The sequence below is a fragment of the Sabethes cyaneus genome, chromosome 1, assembly GCF_943734655.1.
Source record: "Sabethes cyaneus chromosome 1, idSabCyanKW18_F2, whole genome shotgun sequence".
NCBI lineage: Eukaryota > Metazoa > Arthropoda > Insecta > Diptera > Culicidae > Sabethes > Sabethes cyaneus.
Window position 1 is genome coordinate 153,272,062 of NC_071353.1, and position 21,013 is coordinate 153,293,074.

A 21,013-nucleotide genomic window follows, 5' to 3' on the forward strand; every position below is an offset into this window, starting at 1 on the left:
AGAGCCAGAGCCAGAGCCAGAGCCAGAGCCAGAGCCAGAGCCAGAGCCAGAGCGAGAGCCAGAGCCAGAGCCAGAGCCAGAGCCAGAGCCAGATTAAACCTAGTCCAATTTGATGTCTGTGTTAGGGAAGTGTGCCAGAAAAATTACATTACATTTTGCCAAATCACGATTCCTGCCAATTGCCGTGCCGAATCTAGCGAACACTAGCTGTGAAAAATTGAGCCCTCTTCTAACCGTCCAATTGCAATTTCAACGGAGTAACAGTGCTTTGGAGACAACCAAATTTGCTTTGGGTAAACTCTTCTGAGTACTGGCTTTCTGTGCCTATCTAAATTAAGACTTTCCTACCCAAGCTCCACTCTCGTTGACGGGATGACCTCTTTGGATATGACAGGCAGTAGTTTTGTTAGTAAAACATTCGGGTACCAACCAAAACAGCATGGGTGCGTGCCCCACCCACCGGCCATTGAACGACCAGTTTATCATTCTTCGCACCAGACAACTTCCTCACTTCCCAAAAAAAGAGAAGAGATCGGACCTTGGATCTTATTCTCGTCACTAATGAATTTGTCCCGAGATGCTTCATGTTTGAGGCAGTTGACGCTGCCTCAAGAGCCGAGAACTACTAGTTTTAGCCTGGAGCGTGGCGGAAAAAGTGTGGAACACTGATAGCCATGATATGTTGATAAAATTAATCGCTTGGGTGCTTCGAAACATTTTTTTGGATGGTTGAAATCGTTTCTAGTTAATTGCTAATTAAATATCCAACTCGGTTCTTGGTCAGTCGTTCAGCTTTACTGGCAATTCTGGAGTTCCCCAGGGAAGTAACCTGGGGCCGGATCTATTCTCAATGTTTTTTAACGATATCTGCTTACTGATATCAGATGTTTGTAAACTAGCGGAACTAGCGGAACTACCGATGATTTCAAGGTCTTTATCGTCATGAAATCAATTGAAGATTGCAGGGAATTACAACGGCTTGTGAATCTGTTTGAGGATTGGGACGGCTGGAATCAGTTGGAACCTAGTGTATTCAGAATCCTTCACACCCAAAAAATCGATTATTGATTGGGCTTTTGAAATCGCGGATGCACCCCTAATAGACTTACAGTTCCCGTTTAGAGATTATTCAGAGCTGTAAGTGATTTCCGGGCTCCCTAGTGCCTGCGATCATTATTCTACGGCATTGCTAGATCGATTTTAGAATCAGTTTCATTAGTTTGGAGCCCTTATACAAACTACTCCATCATCAATCAACTTGTTCCAAAGAGAGCAACCCTGTCTCCTGTCCTGACTGAACGCTGGTTGACGCTGGATGATAAAATACACAATACGGTACAAACTCAGAGAACCATAGATTATCAATTTAGCGACTCCCCAACTTCCCGTAATCTCCTAATCCCGTAATCGCTTAAATAACGAATGACAGTAACTCGAGTAGTATAGTCTTGGAAGTATAATATAGGCTTCGCCTATGGTTTTACCGATCCTTATCTTTTCATTTAACTATACACTTCATTCAATAATAATACCGAATCAATTCGGTAACGAACCATTTAAATAATCTGTGGTCGTACCGAACCAGATGCTTCGACAATGATCATACCGAATCTTTTCACTTATTAAGGGTCGTACCGAACCATTTAGTTCATCTATGGTCGTACCGAACCATATATTTAATTACACAATGTACGTACCGAAATATTTCACTCATTTTTTTATTACACGACCAGCTGAGCGTATGGATTTTTAAATAAAATATTCCAAGATCACTTATTTAAGTTCAAGTTCTTATCGTTACGGCCCGGACTAGCTGGCCGGCTGTTTGCATCAATTGATTGTCAAGTTTTGGAATACGGATACTGGAGGAGTGGAAAGACGGAGTTATTTTCCCTATCGACTAGAAAGGTGATAAGCTTGATTGCGAAAACTAACGAGCGATAACCATCGTAAATACCGCCTACGAAGTGCCATCTCATATCATCTTCAACTGACTGTCGCCAATAACCAATCAAGCGGCCCTGCGGCAGATACACCAAAAGTACCGCGAATTCTAAGTCCCCACGCATCACCTGTTCATTGATTTCAAAGCAGCATATGATAGTTTAAACCGACAAGAGCTTTGGAAACTCCTAGACGAAAACGGCTCCCCTTTTGCAAACTTTTCTCTCAGGACCGGTGTTGGGTACCAATCCGGTTATAATTGGCTCCCATTATAACTTCGTTCGATCCACGGATCCCACAACTTGAGTAAAGAGGAACGTTATACAAAATAAGTAAGCATTTCACTAGTTTTGAAATGTAAAATGAACTACTAATACGTCACCATCATGAGCCACATCACATCACGTCATATTCAAAAATCATCTTAAATCAAGTTCAAATCAAGGAAAATTGTACGTTGTACTACCAAAACGTTAGCGGATTAAATGCAAGCAACCTCAATAATCCACCAGCATCCGATTTCCGTACAGCACCTAGACGGAGAATAATGAAAAGGCTCTTTTAAGGACCTGCTTATGATAAAGAAGTTCAGAAGTTCAAACAACACTCACTCCATTTCGTTGAACATATTTGGGTTTTAACTACCGCTTCTGTTCAGTGGTGGTGTTCATGCCATGTCGATCTACGTAGGACTGCGATAGTTCGAAATTTAATCTTTGTAGCATGCCATCCCAAGCAACAATGTGAGTTTTATTGTGCTCTTATTGTGGTTTTTTATGACCAATTTTGGTCACAAAAGCCAGCATATGAGTGTAATAATACCCAAATTGTTACTTGTCAATCTCTGCACATCCTCACGGCGCACAGTGGGACGGCGTCAAAAATAGGCGGCCATCAGCTTTTGCGGAGAAACTATTAAGTTTTTCGCATTAGTGTCTTCGCAAAAGTTTCTTGGTTTTTAATTTATTTTTTTGCTAGATAAAAAAAATTTACATTAAGGGGGTGAATCAATAAATAGAAAAATTAACTTTTTTATTTTAGGTCAAAAATAAACAGTGCCTAAGGAAAAGTGGTAGAGGACATTGTTTCAAGAGTATTTGGTCAAGGAAGGAAGTTTCTATCCCTTAAGGGAAAAAAGATATTGAGCTACACAATAACAAACCCCCTTAATATCAGTTTTCTTAATTTTACTTGCTTATTTCCGTTTCTACATCGTTTTGATGTTCAGTAAAATTTAAGATATAGTAAAAATACATCTTTTTGCTGAAGAGAGCGAGGCTCTAACCTTATGGGATTTTAAGCTGTTACAGTTTTTAGACAATTTTCTAGTCAATTTCAAGGTAATTTATTTCAAAAAGGCGCAAGTATGCGCAGCCAATCTCAGCGACTTTATGTGTTGCAATGTAGTGGTTTTCATTTTATGTAAATGTCACGGTGGATCACGGTGGAACATTCGAGCAAACTGCGACTAAAAATATCACGTTTAACGCCTGAAAAATTACATAAAATAACATAATCGACCAATACAAATGGTATAAACCCATTTAAAATAAAAAGAAATTTAATAATAAATGATTTAAAAATTCAATGACGTTATATTTCTAAATAACTGTTCATTTCTTCATCGTAAGCTTCGGAGGAGTCAAGAGTACCGTTTCCCGCAAAATCTGGTTCATTATACGGATGGTACAAAATGCCAGCTAGTATGCACCGAATTCTTATCCATGGTGCAGATATTATCCAAGCATCAGTGCTCCCTATCGGTGCCTTGTCAGAAGAACCGCAAGAATGCCGGTATAAGGACGTCAAAATGTTCCGGGAATATCGAGCGCGAAAATGTTCAAGGTGCATATTAGTCATCATATATGTTGTGTTTTGTTCCTAATTGCATACGCTTATGTTCACAGAGTATCTACAAATCAAGATATATTTAACCGTTTAATGCTATCATCTGATCCGATAATTTCATCAGTGGGTAAGAACACAAAACGGAAGAAAATGCCATTCAGTGAAGCAGCACTGAAGTTATTGCGTGAACCAGATTTTGCGGGAAACGGTACTCTTGACTCCTCCGAAGCTAACCATGAAGAAATGAACAGTTATTTAGAAATATAACATTATTGAATTTTTAAATCATTTATTATTAAATTTCTTTTTATTTTAAATGGGTTTATACCATTTGTATTGGTCGATTATGTTATTTTATGTAATTTTTCAGGCGTTAAACGTGATATTTTTAGTCACAGTTTGCTCGAATGTTCCACCGTGATCCACCGTGACATATACATAAAATGAAAGCCACTACATTGCAACACATAAAGTTGCTGAGATTGGCTGCGCATACTTGCGCCTTTTTGAAATAAATCACCTTAAAATTGACTAGAAAATTGTCTAAAAACTGTAACAGCTTAACCGTTATGTGTGCGACAGGGTACCCGGGTACCTTTTCAGTTTTAAAATAGTTATAACTCATTCAATTTAAAACATACGTCATTGAAATTTTGCAACATCGTAAAACTTGTTGATCTTAAGTAATTGAGGTTTTTTTTGGTGCATATCCATAAAGGGGTTTAGCAATGAGAGTCACTTGAATTTTTTTATTACGTAGGAGGGCGACAAGGGTACCCGGGTACCCATGATTTGCAATGCTCATAACTTTGGGTATCTTGAACCGATTTGGCTGAAACCAGTGGCATTTGATTCGTACATTTATCTAGTTTTGATTAGATAAAGCATTTGGCCATCAAATGACATGTAGTTCCCGGGAATCGGTAATTCCGGAGCGACGTCCGGTAAAACGTGGAAAGCCGCTTGTTTTGAAAGAATATCAGCCTTCAGTAAAGCTATTAGTTTTGAACTTGACATTGTGGACCCTTTTTTCATCTTATTATATAAATTGGTGACTTTAGATCGCATTGGCCATTCCAGAATTGGGTCCCTGTAGGATTACAGATGGCCAGTTGGGTGCCTAATCCAATATTAGAATTGGTTTAGCGGATCTTTTAGATGTTTTGAACGGATATGGCCAGTTTAGTACTGATCAATAATTTCGGAACTGGTTCCAAATGTATAACGGATGGTTCTACGTTTTGAACGGTTCTGATAATGCTAAGCATTATCTTGAATCCTGCGGTATCATCTGTGACCCCGTAGAAACCATTTTCGAAATAACCAATCAAAATACATCGAAATGTAAAAAATATCACCTACCGAACTAATTCCAAGAACTTTGATACCCATATTGCTAGGTTTTACCTCCAATCCTGGACTGGCCACCCATGACCCCACAGGAACCTACTTCGGAATGGCCAACCTGATTCATCTCATTATATGAAATAGTACATTGTACGAATCTTTAGAGTTTTTATATCCGCATGACTGATTTTGCTGCAATACAATCATTTCTCTTCCTCACAGCGGACACTCTGTCGGAATTCCGGATTTTCGGGCTCCGTATGTCTTTTAGTGGCCAAATGGCCAAATGATTCAAAACTAGATAAATAAACGATTCAAATGACACCTATTTTGTCGAAATCGGTTTAAAATTGTTGATGTTATAACAATATCAATTTTGGGTACCCGGGTACCCTTGTCGCCCTGCTAAAGGTGTTTTTTTTGTCGCACACATAACGGTTAAAATCCCATAAGGTTAGAGCCTCGCTCTCTTCAGCAAAAAGATGTATTTTTACTATATCTTAAATTTTACTGAACATCAAAACGATGTAGAAACGGAAATAAGCAAGTAAAATTAAGAAAATTGATATTAAGGGGTTTGTTATTGTGAAGCTCAATATCTTTTTTCCCTTAAGGGATAGAAATACTCTTGAAATAATGTCCTCTACCACTTTTCCTTAGGCACTGTTTATTTTTGACCTAAAATAAAAAAGTTAATTTTTCTATTTATTGATTCACCCCCTTAATGTAAATTTTTTTCATCTAACAAAAAAATAAATTAAAAACCAAGAAACTTTTGCGAAGACACTAATGCGAAAAACTTAATAGTTTCTCCGCAAAAGCTGATGTCCGCCTATTTTTGAAGCCGTCCCACTGTGCGGCGGCACAACAGCAATCCTTTTGTTTCTTTCATTCGTTCCGTCTCCTGGTTGATGAAGGAGATCTTCGATCCTGTTCTTACGTTCCGTACATTTTACACTGCAACCTGAAGTCAGTGCTTTTGGGTAATTTTGAATAACGATTCAAAATGCGCGCTAATAGGAACAATCGTTTTAACCATTACTCACTCTATATCCCATAATAGATCTCTCTAAAAGTACAGCTTTTTTTTGGAACTGTCGGGTCGCTTAGCGGACGAGGGGTCCACTGTTTCGGGGTATTAAAAGTGTAGTTCCCATTTTTAACCATTTTCAACCAATCAAGTACAAAAGTTGAAGTTGAAGAGCTCGTGTCCAGGGATGAAAATATCGCTTCTAGTGATCAAAAGCATAGGACCGATCAGATTCGGATTCATTGACATCACTACTTGTAAGCAACAAATTTTTTGTCACGATCTGTACAGATTATGACAAACATCGAATCAGATCATGTCGATTGCTTGATTGTGTAGAGAAATTTAACAAATACAGACGATCGGTTGTGTGCAGTACGTGAATTTCAATACAAACAACACAAGTAGCACTTTTTCTCGCAACTAGGTGAATTGTTACACTGCGGTCGACTGCTGAGAATAGATGTTTGTCATGAGCGGTACGGATCATGGTCTGTGCGTGTGACGATTACTCGCAGATTCGATGCTTCGATCAATGCTGTTCCGCATGGTCAAACGCGTTCACTCACTCTCTCTCTCTCTCTCTCTCTCTTTAGCACTCTAACTCTCTCTGTCTCTCTTTAGGGCAGCATAATTCCGAATGCAGAACATAATTTCCTCAGCATTGCTAATTGAGATAGAGATAGATAGAGATAGAGATAGATAGTGATGGAGATCAAATTAAGTTTGAAAAACTGCAAAAAACGCTCCTCACCAGAAGCGGTTACAGGAGCAATGTATGTTGTTTTGTCGATTATAACGATTATCAATGCATGGTAACTTCCTGCTTGTCTAATGACGTTACCAAAAATATTATTCCATTTGGTGTGTTTTGTAATATGAAGTTGTGCAGCAATTATATTTGACGGACGGTTTTGACGCACCTGACCGTAAGCTCCCAAGCCCCGCCAGTATGGGGAGAAGCTAGAAGGTTTAAATTCTTCCGATTATGAACAGTCTGATAGCTAATTTGTACGACTCAATCGGCAAAATACAAGCGATTTCCAGGTGCATTTGCCTTCCCTATTCGTGTTAGTAAACTGGCCACAGTAGTGGAGGGCAATAAAGGGGAACGCGCGAACGCATGACATCAAACTACAATGTCAATCACGGTATCCATAGCATACCTCATGGGTGGCTAAGTCTTTTCAAGCATACTTGATCCACTGCAGATTTGGGAACCACGGAGTGCATAGTTTGACACAATTTTGCTCTTTTGACTGGACTTTCGTACATCCTGGCTGAGGTCTTTTCAAGTACAATGAACTTTGATGCGAGTTTCAAACGACCAAAGGAACTCATTATCATAACGAGCCTCTTAAAGCACCTGTGAAAAAAAAGAACGGACACGCACTCAAAAGCTAACGAATCGATTGCTTAAAAACTGCCCGAATATCAATACTCTCTAAGAACAAGCATCGAACGCCTGCTAATCCTTCCAGTTGATTCCAGTTTTCGAACAGTTGGCTGAATGGTGAGGGACAAAGCGAAACCAGGCAAGCATCAGATTAAGCTCTCTCTCTTTTCTCTCTTTCTCTCTTTCTCTCTCTCTCTCTCTCTATCTATCTATCTATCTATCTCCCTCTCTCTCTCGCTCTCCGGTAGCACGATTCCGAATGCAGAATATAATTTTCGCAGCACTATCCGTTCCATAGCAAGGCAATTTTAAGCCATTCTAAACTTTCATTTTACCAGTTACGAAAGCAATATATATCGTTCCACCAAGCATAACCTCAAAATCGTTACTCAGTCTGCTGTAGCTTCTAAATTTTGGGCCTGATTAATTCGCTCAACCATAACTGCCAGCATGTCCAACTGCGTCGTTAAAAATATCATTCTTTTTAAAGGGATTTTGTAATTTCAAGTTGCGCAACGACAATTAAAAGTAAAGTAAAAGAAAGTAAATCAACAACCCTAAGTTACTCCCATGGGGAACATGGCGCTTTTCTGACTATTTCCGACCGAGTAGCATCAATTTCTTACACTAAGGGAACGGCCAGTCAAATAGATGTCATAGATGCAAAGCAGAACGAAAACTAGTCAATTTAGGTAGAATCCATCATACTGAACCGAAGAGGATGCCCAACGAAAGAGAAATCAAAACTATAGAACAAACCCCGCACTCGGTGGAGGTGCGCCGTCTTCCATGATGAAAGCACGTTCAGCTGGTGTTCGAAAATGCCCGATTGAGAAATAATTCAAATCTTAATAATCATTTATGATATCGCGCCTCCTGGGAGGTGCATTAAGGTGCATTATTGCGCATGCGGCGAGGCATGTTGCCGTCTTGTTGGATCCAAAACCTTTTGTGGACGTTTTTCACATCACCAGTTCTGAACAAAAGTGGCACAATAAGTATTTTTGAATGAATACTAACACAAAACAGTCATCTTCTGATCATACACAGTGAAGGATTTTTTGTACTTCGAAAACAACAATTCCGTTTATTGACGGCACCATTGAACCGATACACATGTTAATACGAGAGGTTAATTTTCGTCAATGTAATGTGTTACTATTTTAGTGCTTTATTGCTAATGCTTATTCCAACGATAGTTTCTGTACTTTTTTCACTACCCGGAGCAGTTCTCGATATGAAATAATTCTTTCTTGCAGTTTCCTTTGGGATGGCTTGGCTTTCGACGCTGCATTCATAACCCATGACAATTTTGAACCAACCGGGACATTTTTCCACAATTCCTGAGGGTTAATAAGATAGGATTTTTTTAGCGAATTTTATAACAAACTTCCAATCAGCTATGGCTTCAGAGTATGGGACCACCTCTCCGGAGGCACAGTGACGCCATTGTCTTTGTACCACTGCACTGTGTGGTCACATTCGAATAGTGACCAGAACGGCAGAACGGATAAATTTGGTGGAAATAACGAAAAGGTTACTTTTCAAATGAGGAACTTTTTCGGGAAGTCCGTACTCATTTTTGTACTACAGTCTTCTGCCAACTCGAGAGTGAATTTATATTGCGGACGCGTGAAATCGAATCGCGACGCACGATTTTTTCGGGAAGATCGGGAATCGAAGTTGAGCAGTTTTTTTGTCATATTGCCATAAAAACAGCCGACGACGCCGTAAACCACAGAAGCTGATCATAATTGCAAAAGTATATTTTCTCTTCTTTACAATCTTCTCAGCCTGATCTCCTCGATAACGATGCCAGACAATAACCGTACAATGTCAAATGCGTTCTGGTGCAAAATGTGCTACGAAGGTCCTCTCGTACCAAACACGAACCAGTCATAATTGCGGTAGAAAAAAAAGCCTACGATTATTACCTTGCTTTCTTTTATGTTTTCGACCCTTCCGATGAAAGGCTTGGTCCACATGGCCGAACATAATTGATTAAAGGGAAACTCAGATGCTCCGAACTTCGAATATAAATGGAACAGTCCGTTGCGAACATAGCTAATTTAAAAGAAATGGTTCGGTACGACCTTTTGTAATCAAAATATTGCTGTATGGCCATAAACTGAAATAATTCGGTTCAATTACTGGTTGGTGAATTATATGGTTCGGTACGATGAGTTAAATGGTTCGGTACGACCATTGCTAAGTGAAATGCTTCGCTACGATAATTGATCAATGAAGTACATGGTTCGATACGACCATGGATGCATGAAATAGTTTGGTACGTCCATTGATAAATAAAATGATTCTGTACTGCCCATAAATGAAGAATTGGCTAATATGCCAATTAAAACTGCCATTTAATTATTTTTGTGTGTTAAAAAAGTGGTGGATTATGTTTGAACATTTCCAACAAAGCTGATGAAGCTGATACTTGAGGGCGTAACGTGAAGCATCCGAATATAGAACTCTTTTGTGACACCGGATGGTTTGAAGCAAAATCACGGTGCTACTCGAAGGGTAGGCGTCCATAATGAAATCCATAATCCAGTGTTAACCGTAGTACTGTGGTAGAGGCTTATACGCATTCTAAGAAGGAAGCTGCGGTGATAGGGCTTATTATAAACTTTTCCAAAATTAAGTAAATGCTGGCTGGTAGTCCCTCGGGTGTTGTAAGTGCGGCAGTGATAGATGGAGCTACTTTTGAAGCAGTCAATGACTGTATCTTTCTAAGTACATTAGCAATATGTGACAACGACGTGAGTCGTGAAGGTAAAAGGCGAATAGCAGCTATGAGTAGAACCTACGGATTGCGTTAATAGCCTAGGCCCTGCAGCCTGCAAGTTCGCACGAAGCCCGCGCTCTATAAGACGCCAACTCTCCCGGTGGTACTCCACCGTGGCGATGAAGCGTGAACTTTGAAGGAGTGCAACCGACGAGCTCCGAGCTTCAACTTAATATTCTGTAAACAATTCTTGGCGGTCGATTAAACGAAGGAACTATCCAACCAGGAGGCTATAAGTATAAGTGTAGCAAATGGTTATTTCCGGTTCAATGCATATCTACTACCAAAACGTTAGTGGAACTTACGCTAGTGTCGATAGGCGCAGATAAAACAAAATCATCTTTACAACCAAAACCTGTCTAGCCAACCTAGCACAATGTATCTTTTAAAGTCATCCAGCCTAGCTAGAAAGTCTTTCGTTGCGATTTCCTGCGTCCTCTGTTCTGGAATACCGGTCATTTGACAAGCACTACCCGAGCGTTCTATTGTTAACGGGGTCTGTGTTTAGCTGAACTGCACCGCAATTTCACTTATCTCAACGCACTCCAGGTTTGGGGGTTTGAAAAGCCCTCGTAAGTCAACTCTGAACTCTGCGTGAATGTGTAACGTCCAACTTCTGTCCAACTAAAATAATATGAAAATCTACTTTAAAAACTTTTACAATGATAAAAATCCAGCACAGTACTGCATCTGGAGGCCTGGTTGAGCAATACCAACAGTGAGTCCAGTTTACTCGCAGCGCATTGGTTGCTTCACTGGGTGAACCACTGCCGATGACTTGGGCATAATGAAGTGGTTCGACTATTTTTTTTTTCGGCGTCCACTGGCAGATTCGTGACCCGGTGCGAAATGACGTTGGATTCGGCTGCGGTTTGCATAACACAAAACACTGCGTCGTCGTTGAGTTGCTTTCAAGATAACAGCAACGCAAGGGAGGTTTTAACGGACCTGATCGCCTGCTCCCAGGCCCAGCCTGTATGTGGTGAAGCTGGAAGATTTAAACTCTTCTGATTATTAACATTCTGACCAAAATAGCGACAAAATAGCGATTTCCGATCACTATTCACCCAAAGTTTTGCATTTGTATTCCCAATTCGCGTTTGTAAACTGGTAACAGTAGTTGGAAAGGACATTTGCGATATCCACTGCTAATATTTGATAATTGGCAAGTTCTTTTGAAGAGTTTGCACGCACAGTTTGATTCAATTTTGCTGTCGTTGACTGTACCGACTGTATACAGTCAGTCCACAATCATGATCAAATTGTTAGTGCTACTTATAAGTAACAATTTTATCAATCAATTAGTATAATATTCACGCATTAATTGGCTGAAGATAAAATGACCCATAATTGTGTGTGACCCATGATTGTGGACTGACTGTATATGAATATGCTGAGATAGATTGATTTAGCAATCATTTCAAGTCCCCCAAAAGTTAAGATCCGTTCCACCATATTGTATATTGTTCCACCAAGCATAACCTCAAATTTGCTATTCAGTCTGTTGCAGCTCCTAAATTTTGGGCCTGTCTAACTGCGTCGCTAAAAATATCATTCTTTTCAGAGGGATTTTGTAATTTAAGGTTGCACAACGACAATTTAAATCTTAATGCGACGCTAAAGGTGCATTGTTGCCCAAGTGATGAGGCATGTTGTGCCGTCTTGTTGAAACCAAAACCTTTCCAGACGTTTTCCCATCGTCACCAATTCTGAAAATAAAAGTATCGCAATGACGATTGTTGAATGAATACCAACCAACCCAAGACAGCTATCTTCTGATCACATAGTAAATGTGATTTTGAGGATTTTTGGTACTTCGAAATCCTCGGAGAAGTTCTCGATATGAAATATTTCTTTCTTGCAGTTTTGCTTTCGACGCTGCATTCATAACCCATGACAATTTTAAACCAACCGGGACCTTATTCCACAATTCCTGAGGGATGATCGTAGGCTCTAGGCTGGATAGAATCTATAGTTTCGGATTTTATCTCCGAAAAAAAAACTAACATTGAGCGGGAATCGAAGTTGAGCTGTTTTTTTTTTGTCATATAAGCATAAGAACCGATCTCCTCCATAACGATGCCAGTCAATAACCGTACAATGTCAAATGTGTTCTGGTGCAAAATGTGCTACGAAGGTGCTCTCGTACCAAATACAAACCATTCGTAATTGCGGTAGAAAACAAGGTAACGATTATTAACTTGCTTCCTTTTATGTTTTCGACCCTTCCGATGATAGGCTTGGTCCACATGGTCGAACATATGCTCCGAGCTCCGAATATAAATGGAACGGATGCGAACATAGCTAAAACGAAAGAAATGGTTCGGTACGACCATTGGTAACCAAAATATTTCTGTAAGGTCATACACCGAAGTTATTCGTTACTATCACTGTTGGTGAAGTATATGGTTCGGTACGACCATAGATGAATTGAATGGTTTGGTACGACGATTGGTGAATAAAATAATTCTGTACTGCCCATGAATTAACCCTTAAATGCGCAATGTTGTTTTAAAACAACATAGTGAAAAAACATCCCCAAAGTAAATTATGTTTACCGCCTTTAGATAAGTAAGTTTTCTTATTAAATGATTTTTTTCAGCGTGCGCATTTAATGGTTAACAATATGCCACAGGCATGAAATTGAGAAAAGAGCAATTTTATTACTTTTGTGTGTAAAAGAGGGTTCACACGGTAATGGCAACCTGTTTAATATGCATGTTACCCCTCATACATGCTTGAGCCATGTCGTAAAATTGATACAGCGACACCTATGGCGAAATTGCCTCCAACGAACATTTTTAACGCAGAAGCAATTTTTTCATTTACAATCACAAGCACATGCAGAGTTGACAATCCAGGGAAAAAATTTGGCTAACGTGCATACGTTGTCAATTGTCTCATACCTATTGAGACTTCAAAATGGCTTTCAACTATTTAAAACAGTACGGAAGCACTATACTTTAGTGCTTTATTGCTAATATAAGGTATGCTTATTCCAACGATAGTTTCTGCACTTTTTTCACTACCCGGAGCAGTTCTCGATATGAAATATTTCTTTCTTTCTGCATTCATAACCCATGACAATTTTGAACCAACCGGGACCTTTTTCCACAATTCCTGAGGGTTAATAGGATAGGATTTTTTTTAGCGAATTTTATAACAAACTTCCAATCAGCTATAGCTTCAGAGTATGAGCTGGGGGATCACCTCTCGGAAGGAATAGTGACGCCATTGTCTTTGTACCACTACACTGTGTGGTCACATTCGAATAGTGACCAGAACGGCAGAAAGGATAAATTTCGTGGAAATAACGAAAACGTTACTTTTCAAACAAGAAACTTTTTCGGGAAGTCCGTACTCATTTTTGTACTACAGTCTTCTGCCATTTTGTCCTTTTCGACGTCCTCTCACTGTGAATTTGGCCCAATTTAACAGTTCAACCAACTTGAGAGCGAATGTATATTGCGGATGACATTGATCGGGAATGAAAGTTGAGCTGTTTTTTTTGTCATATTGCCATAAGAACAGCCGACGATGTCGTAAACCACAGAAGCAAATCATAATTGCAAAAGTATATTTTCTCTTCTATACAATGTTCTCAGCCTGAGTTCTTCGATAACGATGCCAGACAATAACCGTACAATGTCAAATGCGTTCTGGTGCAAAATGTGCTACGAACGTGCTCTCGTACCAAATACATTGCGTAATAACAACTTTTGTGGTAGAAAAAAAGGCTACGAATGTTTTTAAATGCTATTTTTTTTATCAGCTACAAATATAATATAGGACTACGTCCTACTGCAGGGTATCATTCCATAATTTAAATTCTAGTTACCGTCACGAATATATTAATGAACAGCTCTGCCAATTATGAACGGATTTTAATGCTTTGTGATCGCTTTGCTTCACAAGCAGGGACCATAATTAAATACGCCATCTGTTTGCAGTGATTTCGATTGCTTTCCTTTTAGAAAAAAAGTGACAGAGTCTTCTCGCCTCAACAAGTCGAAGATTCTTTACGGCGATTAAACCTGTAGACCAAATTTGATGTCTGTGCTTGAGAAATACGCCAGAAAAACTGACAAGATCTGCTCGTCCCAACAGGTCGAAGTTTTTTCTTTAAAATTGGATTCGGTCGAGAATCTTAAGACGTTGCCAAAGGTAGATCAAGTTTTTTTTAATATATTATAATTGGGGCAGCGGACGATATTAGTCTCTCTAAACTGCACTGTTTATGTGCTTGTGAATGTCAATCGCCTGATGGTAAGTATATGATACTTACGAAGTTTATGTGTATTGAGATACTGACGAGCGCAAATGACTAAATTATTTTATCTAAATCAAAAATTACACATTGCTTTATAAACGAAGCAATAATACATTTGTTTGCTTTATAACAAATGGGCATCTTTATCGTTCAAGCCAGAAATGTGGGGGAAACGAAACAAACTTTGACTAATAGCATAGTATTAGTGGAATAAAACTAAGTAAATGACCTTCATCAGGGGTTTTCCTTCCAGCCAGGAAAAGACCTGAACGTACGCGGAATATTTTTATCTGCAATCCGTACATATGATTAAATATGTCCAGACTTGAACTTGAATGACTGAACTGGTACAGTATGTTTTCCATAATGCTTGTTTATTACCTTGTAATCTTTCATGTTTTCGATCCTTACGATGAAAGGCCTAGTCCACATGGCCAACATAATTGATAAAGGGAAATTTCAGATGCTCCGAACTCCGAATATAAAATGTATGGTTCAATACTTGGTATGTAAATGAAGTATATTGTTCGGTACGACCATAGATGCATGAAATGGATTGGTACGACTATTGGTCGTATTCTGTACTGCCCATAAATGAAAATTTGTTTAATATGCCACGGATATGAAATTGAGAAAAAAGCAATTTTATTACTTTTGTGTGTAAAAGAGGTCATTGTGCATGTTACCCGTCATACATGCTGAAGCCATGCTGTTAAATTGATACAGCGATGCCTGTGGCCGAGTTCCTTCCGGCGAACATTTTCAACATTTTCATAAACACAAACAGAATCGACAATCCTGGGAAAAATTTGGCTAACATGCATACGTTGCCAATTATCTCCTACTAGTGAGTCCCCAAAATGGCTTTCAACTATTTAAAACAGTACGGAAGCACCAGTGAGGACGTGAGGAAGTGGACGACGAAACAACTAATCCGTGCTCCCCGAAGAAGTTGCCAAAGAAGCGTGAGGTTCAAACTAGAGTTTGAAACTAGAAGGTAGAAGCAGCTTCACCATGCCGTCGCTAATAGGAACCGCGAATTTTGCCGTCTAGGCTGTCGATCCAATAACTTTGGGATTTCAAGCTTTACGTCTGAAACCACCACACCGCACCATTAGTTTGAATGAGTAATGGAAAAAAGTGAAATAAAAACACATCGGTTGCTGCACAAGTGGTTTGAAATCGATTCGGATATTTATTTATGGACAGTACATGGCATTCAATTAAAATGGTTCGGTACGACCATATAAGAATTAAATGGTTCGGTACGGCCCACCGTGGGTTGAAGCTCAAATCTAGGTGGACTAAAGTCATTACGCTAAAACCGTTGGTCCTAGGTATATAGTATCTTCGGAGAAAATTTGTTATTTCATCTTCCGCAGTTTTTGATGTATATGGCATTAGGGTGGCCATAATAATAAGCGAGTGCAAAACATAAGATTTTTTATGGCTTAAGTTAGCTGAATAAAATGTTCAGCATAGTTAAAGAACATTAAATTTTGAATTACTTTGCTAAAAAAATGAAAGTCCTATCTCTTATGGTTGATAGGATGAAGCAATTTAAAGTTTTTTGACCGGGGTGGACTTGAAAAATCCGTTTTTTCTTAATATCTCCTTTCGTGTTTATTTCTCACAAATCTTGTCTTCTGAACACTTTCACATCCAATGAAAACGCACATTTCGTTTGAAGGAATCAAATCGCTATCTCCTTCGGTTCTGGTGCTATAGGCATTTTTTCTAAAAAAAATATGCATTTTTCAAATGTCCATAACGTAAAAAACGGTTCTAAAGCAGCAATTCAAATTGCCTCCAAACTATTATGTTGGCCACCCTAATGCCATATACATCAAAAAATGCGGAAGTAGTAATAACAAATTTTCTCCGAAGATACTATATACCTAGGACCAACGGTTTTAGTGTAATGACTGTTGTCCACCTAGATGTGGGTTTCATCCCACGGTGCGGCCATTGCCATTGGTAAATAACATGATTCTACATGGCACAGTATTGATTGGTCCGGTTCGACCTTAGACAAATGAAATGTTTCGGTGCGTTTATTGTTGAATAAAGTAAATATCTGATGATGGCCGAATAAAACGTAAACAGTAACTAACGAAACTTAATCAACAAAATTTAGTATTTCACTGATCGAAATCAATTTGAACACATGCACCTGGAAGTGCGGTGACTAAAACCCAATCATTATGGAATAACGTATATGGTTCGGTACGACCATAGATGGATGAAATGGTTCGGGATGACCATTGATAAGGACAATGATTTGGTACGATCATCATTGCACTAAGAATATGGTTCAGTACGACCATAATCAAACGGCAAGATATGGATCAATTAGGGTAGCTTGATATGCAGTGGTTTTGTACGATCATTGTCAAAAAGTTGGCTTTATTCAGTGATTATGAAGTAGTTTTACTGATTTAAGCCGGAGACGCGACAGGCAGTAAAACTGAGTCTAGAAAATGAACGTTTTATCTACTCAAAACTTGATTCAATCAACTCAATTATATCGTAATTGCACCCACTTGCAAATGGACTAGACGAGTTCAGGCTAACCCGTAGTCCTCTTACGTTTCGGTAGTATAAACGCACGAGTCGCTTCTTTTTCTGGATTGAACTGTTTCCACAGTCTTAACTATAATAGAATCGTTAGTCTACCATAGTGTTAAAAGGTTCATAAATTCCCAATGTTGCAAAGCAAATTGAGAGTCATTTTTGATAGGTGGACCGTCGCGCTATTTATCCTTCGGAGGCATAGGAGTATCAAATCTCCAGAGGAGTATCAAATCTCCTTTAAAAGCTCTTTAACCCAAAGACAAAATCCCCTTCCCGAAGTCCTCACATTCACCGTCCCTCACCCACGTCACCGTCGCGTAATCCTTCACCTCGACACACCGTGAAGCTTATAAAACCTTAAATTCCTGTGCGAACATACCATACCGTAGCGTAGGTCCCTCTTCAACCCACTCCATGCCATCCGCACCCGTTCAGCCTGTACGCGTATCCGGCGATGCCCACGCTTGAGTACCTCGCATATTTTTCGGCGGAGGCAGGGCTGCTGGGGTTAGGGATTAGCTACCACCGATAGCTAGAGGACCGTCCAACCACATTCCATTCCGCACCGCGCACTGGCAGTGTGTAGGTGAGCCGGAATGTGACTGTGCTGCTCCTGCTGCATGCGGAAAAAAACCGGCGGACTAATCCGCTTCGACGCCGTTCCGTTGAATACGGACGGACGGGGACCGTGCCTCGGTTCGGGGTTACACACTGAAAGTGTGCTCTAGTAAGGGACATGAGAGAGCGAATTCCGAGAATTAACAGGTGACAGTTCGCTCCCAAGATGGCGTCGGGTTGGGGGGGCTGTCAAGCTGTCGTTTTTCTGCTGCCAGAGAAGAGGAAGCTTTGGTGTTATTCTCTTTCATTTTTTTTTTTGCTGTGCTGGCTTAGGGACGGGGACACGGGATTTAGCAGCTGATAGATTTTATTCCGGCGGAATGGTGCACGACGACGGGTGAAAGTTTGCTTTCAGCATCCTAATTGATATTTACGGTTTGCTAGAGGGGAAAAGTGCTTTCGTTTTATACTCTTCTACCTGTTTGGCATATATTTACTTTTTTTTTATTTTATCTTCTTTTTTTGTGGTGGAAATCTCAGAATCATCGCGTCACACAAGCTGCGCTTGGTTTTTTTTCTCGGTTTGATAGCAATTTTATGTGTGTGTCAAAACCAGATTTTCAATCAAAAGCTACCGATTGCAATCATCAAGATTTTTGGTCGTTTGCAGCTCTTCTCTTCTGATACGTTAAACGTTCCGTTTGATTTATGGTTGCACTTAAATTGAAATTGCGTTTCGGTTCTGTGACTCTGGGAGGCCCAACCTGTTTTTTTAGCTTTGATTTTTACAACAGTAGATTTTCTAAAGAATTTAAAGTTGATTATAAGAGAAAGGGGGAGTTGAATAATAGACAACAATATAAATATTTATAGTAGTTTTCCTAAATATTGTGGAAGTTACAGTGAAATACCCGTTTTTATCGCACTCTCTCGTCGAATTCTCTAAAACACTAGTTTTTTTCTTCTTCTCTTCTCGATACTTTTTAAGTCCGATGGGCAACTGAATTGTGAACCGACCATTCTCGTCCCATTGATCGATCGATCGACTCCAAATGATTGCCGCCTGCTTTGATTATTACAAACAAACTAAGTTCGGTGGGTAACTCGATGATGACGAAACAGTTAGATGATGATGATGACGATGAACATGTTGATGATGATTGTACGAACCAGGAAAGACAGATTTGCTTACTGTTGTTGTTGTTGTTGTCTTGGAACCAAAAAAAACAAAAAGGAAATGCATCGATTTTGGTCGTTTTCCTGCGGAGAACATTTTCCTATCCACTACTCGAGCAATCGGTCCAATTACGGCACGTAACACTTCCAAGGGGCTACAAAAGCAGTTCGGCCGCCATTGGCGGCGGTTTCCCTTTGCCCTGTGGGGAGGGGACCTCCGATCGCTCAGAATCACCTGACGTTTGACGGTCTGAAAAGAATGTGAGACAGAAAAAAACTTATCAGTGACAGAAAATCCTCAATTTTATCTGAGTGGTCGAAATCCATTGAGCACTCATTCAATTTCGATTGCTTCAACTGTAATCAGACGCTCTGTCATTTCCGCTCGTTAGCAACAAAAGAATCCCGTCTCGAAACTTCTGCCATTGCCTTGCGTTTCCAGAAAGGTGAAGTACGTCGAAGTGAAATCCCAAACCTATTACTTTCAATTTACAATCATCCGATCCGATTGGTTACAACACAGCACAGGTCGTCGCCTTTGGGGTTCCAGTCTGGAACTGGCAGACGAGAACGGTTTATTTTATTGGGAAAAAGAAAAGGAAAATGCGCCGTTCCAAATTCCATCGAATTTTGACTTTTTTCTGTGACAATTGTAATAGATACTCGAGACGATTTTATCGAATTTTTTAATGCTCCTTAAAAACGTGTTGCTTCAGTTCTGTCGTGTCAAAATAAACACTGCACTGTTGTCAATATAATTTGGTTTTACTGCCATTTTTGTCCAATGTTGGTGTCAATTTTGAATTTTGCCATTACAAATATTTAATAAAGCTCTTGTCCTTCAGATGTTGGGCGACTAAAGTTGGGAACAAAAAAAAAACAATGAAATGTTTTTAATAGAGAAAAAAGCTAAACGATTCAAGCATTTTTACTTAAAGTTTAAACGTTAAAACCAAATTTATTCTTGTTTTTTATATACCGTCTGCCGGGGTGAGATTGTACCAAAAAAGCATAGGTTTTTTTGTTAGCTTGTTATACACACAATTTAGCGATTAAGTTGATTTAAAGTCTGTCAATATATACTTCATTGTTTGGTTAACAACTGCCGGAAAAATGGGTTAGTTACAATGAACATTGATAATGCTAAAATTACATTAACTTTGGCACAATCTCACCCCTTCTAGGGGTGTCTATCTATCTGTCTGTCTGTCTGTCTGTCTGTCTGTCTGTCTGTCTGTCTGTCTGTCTGTCTGTCTGTCTGTCTGTCTGTCTGTCTGTCTGTCTGTCTGTCTGTCTGTCTGTCTGTCTGTCTGTCTGTCTGTCTGTCTGTCTGTCTGTCTGTCTGTCTGTCTGTCTGTCTGTCTGTCTGTCTGTCTGTCTGTCTGTCTGTCTGTCTGTCTGTCTGTCTGTCTGTCTGTCTGTCTGTCTGTCTGTCTGTCTGTCTGTCTGTCTGTCTGTCTGTCTGTCTGTCTGTCTGTCTGTCTGTCTGTCTGTCTGTCTGTCTGTCTGTCTGTCTGTCTGTCTGTCTGTCTGTCTGTCTGTCTGTCTGTCTGTCTGTCTGTCTGTCTGTCTGTCTGTCTGTCTGTCTGTCTGTCTGTCTGTCTGTCTGTCTGTCTGTCTGTCTGTCTGTCTGTCTGTCTGTCTGTCTGTCTGTCTGTCTGTCTGTCTGTCTGTCTGTCTGTCTGTCTGTCTGTCTGTCTGTCTGTCTGTCTGTCTGTCTGTCTGTCTGTCTGTCTGTCTGTCTGTCTGTCTGTCTGTCTGTCTGTCTGTCTGTCTGTCTGTCTGTCTGTCTGTCTGTCTGTCTGTCTGTCTGTCTGTCTGTCTGTCTGTCTGTCTGTCTGTCTGTCTGTCTGTCTGTCTGTCTGTCTGTCTGTCTGTCTGTCTGTCTGTCTGTCTGTCTGTCTGTCTGTCTGTCTGTCTGTCTGTCTGTCTGTCTGTCTGTCTGTCTGTCTGTCTGTCTGTCTGTCTGTCTGTCTGTCTGTCTGTCTGTCTGTCTGTCTGTCTGTCTGTCTGTCTGTCTGTCTGTCTGTCTGTCTGTCTGTCTGTCTGTCTGTCTGTCTGTCTGTCTGTCTGTCTGTC

General features: G+C 39.9%; 1 protein-coding gene across 1 annotated transcript in view; it reads right to left on the bottom strand.

The window, feature by feature from the left end:
- Window positions 1-5,861: 5,861 nt before the first annotated feature.
- The window catches only part of LOC128734599 (BTB/POZ domain-containing protein KCTD12), a 37,248-nt gene continuing 22,096 nt past the window's right edge, over window positions 5,862-21,013 (bottom strand). Inside the window, exon 2 of the mRNA XM_053828878.1 lies at window positions 5,862-19,184. The gene's annotated coding sequence lies outside the window, so the exon portion shown is untranslated. The remainder of the gene's footprint in view (window positions 19,185-21,013) is intronic.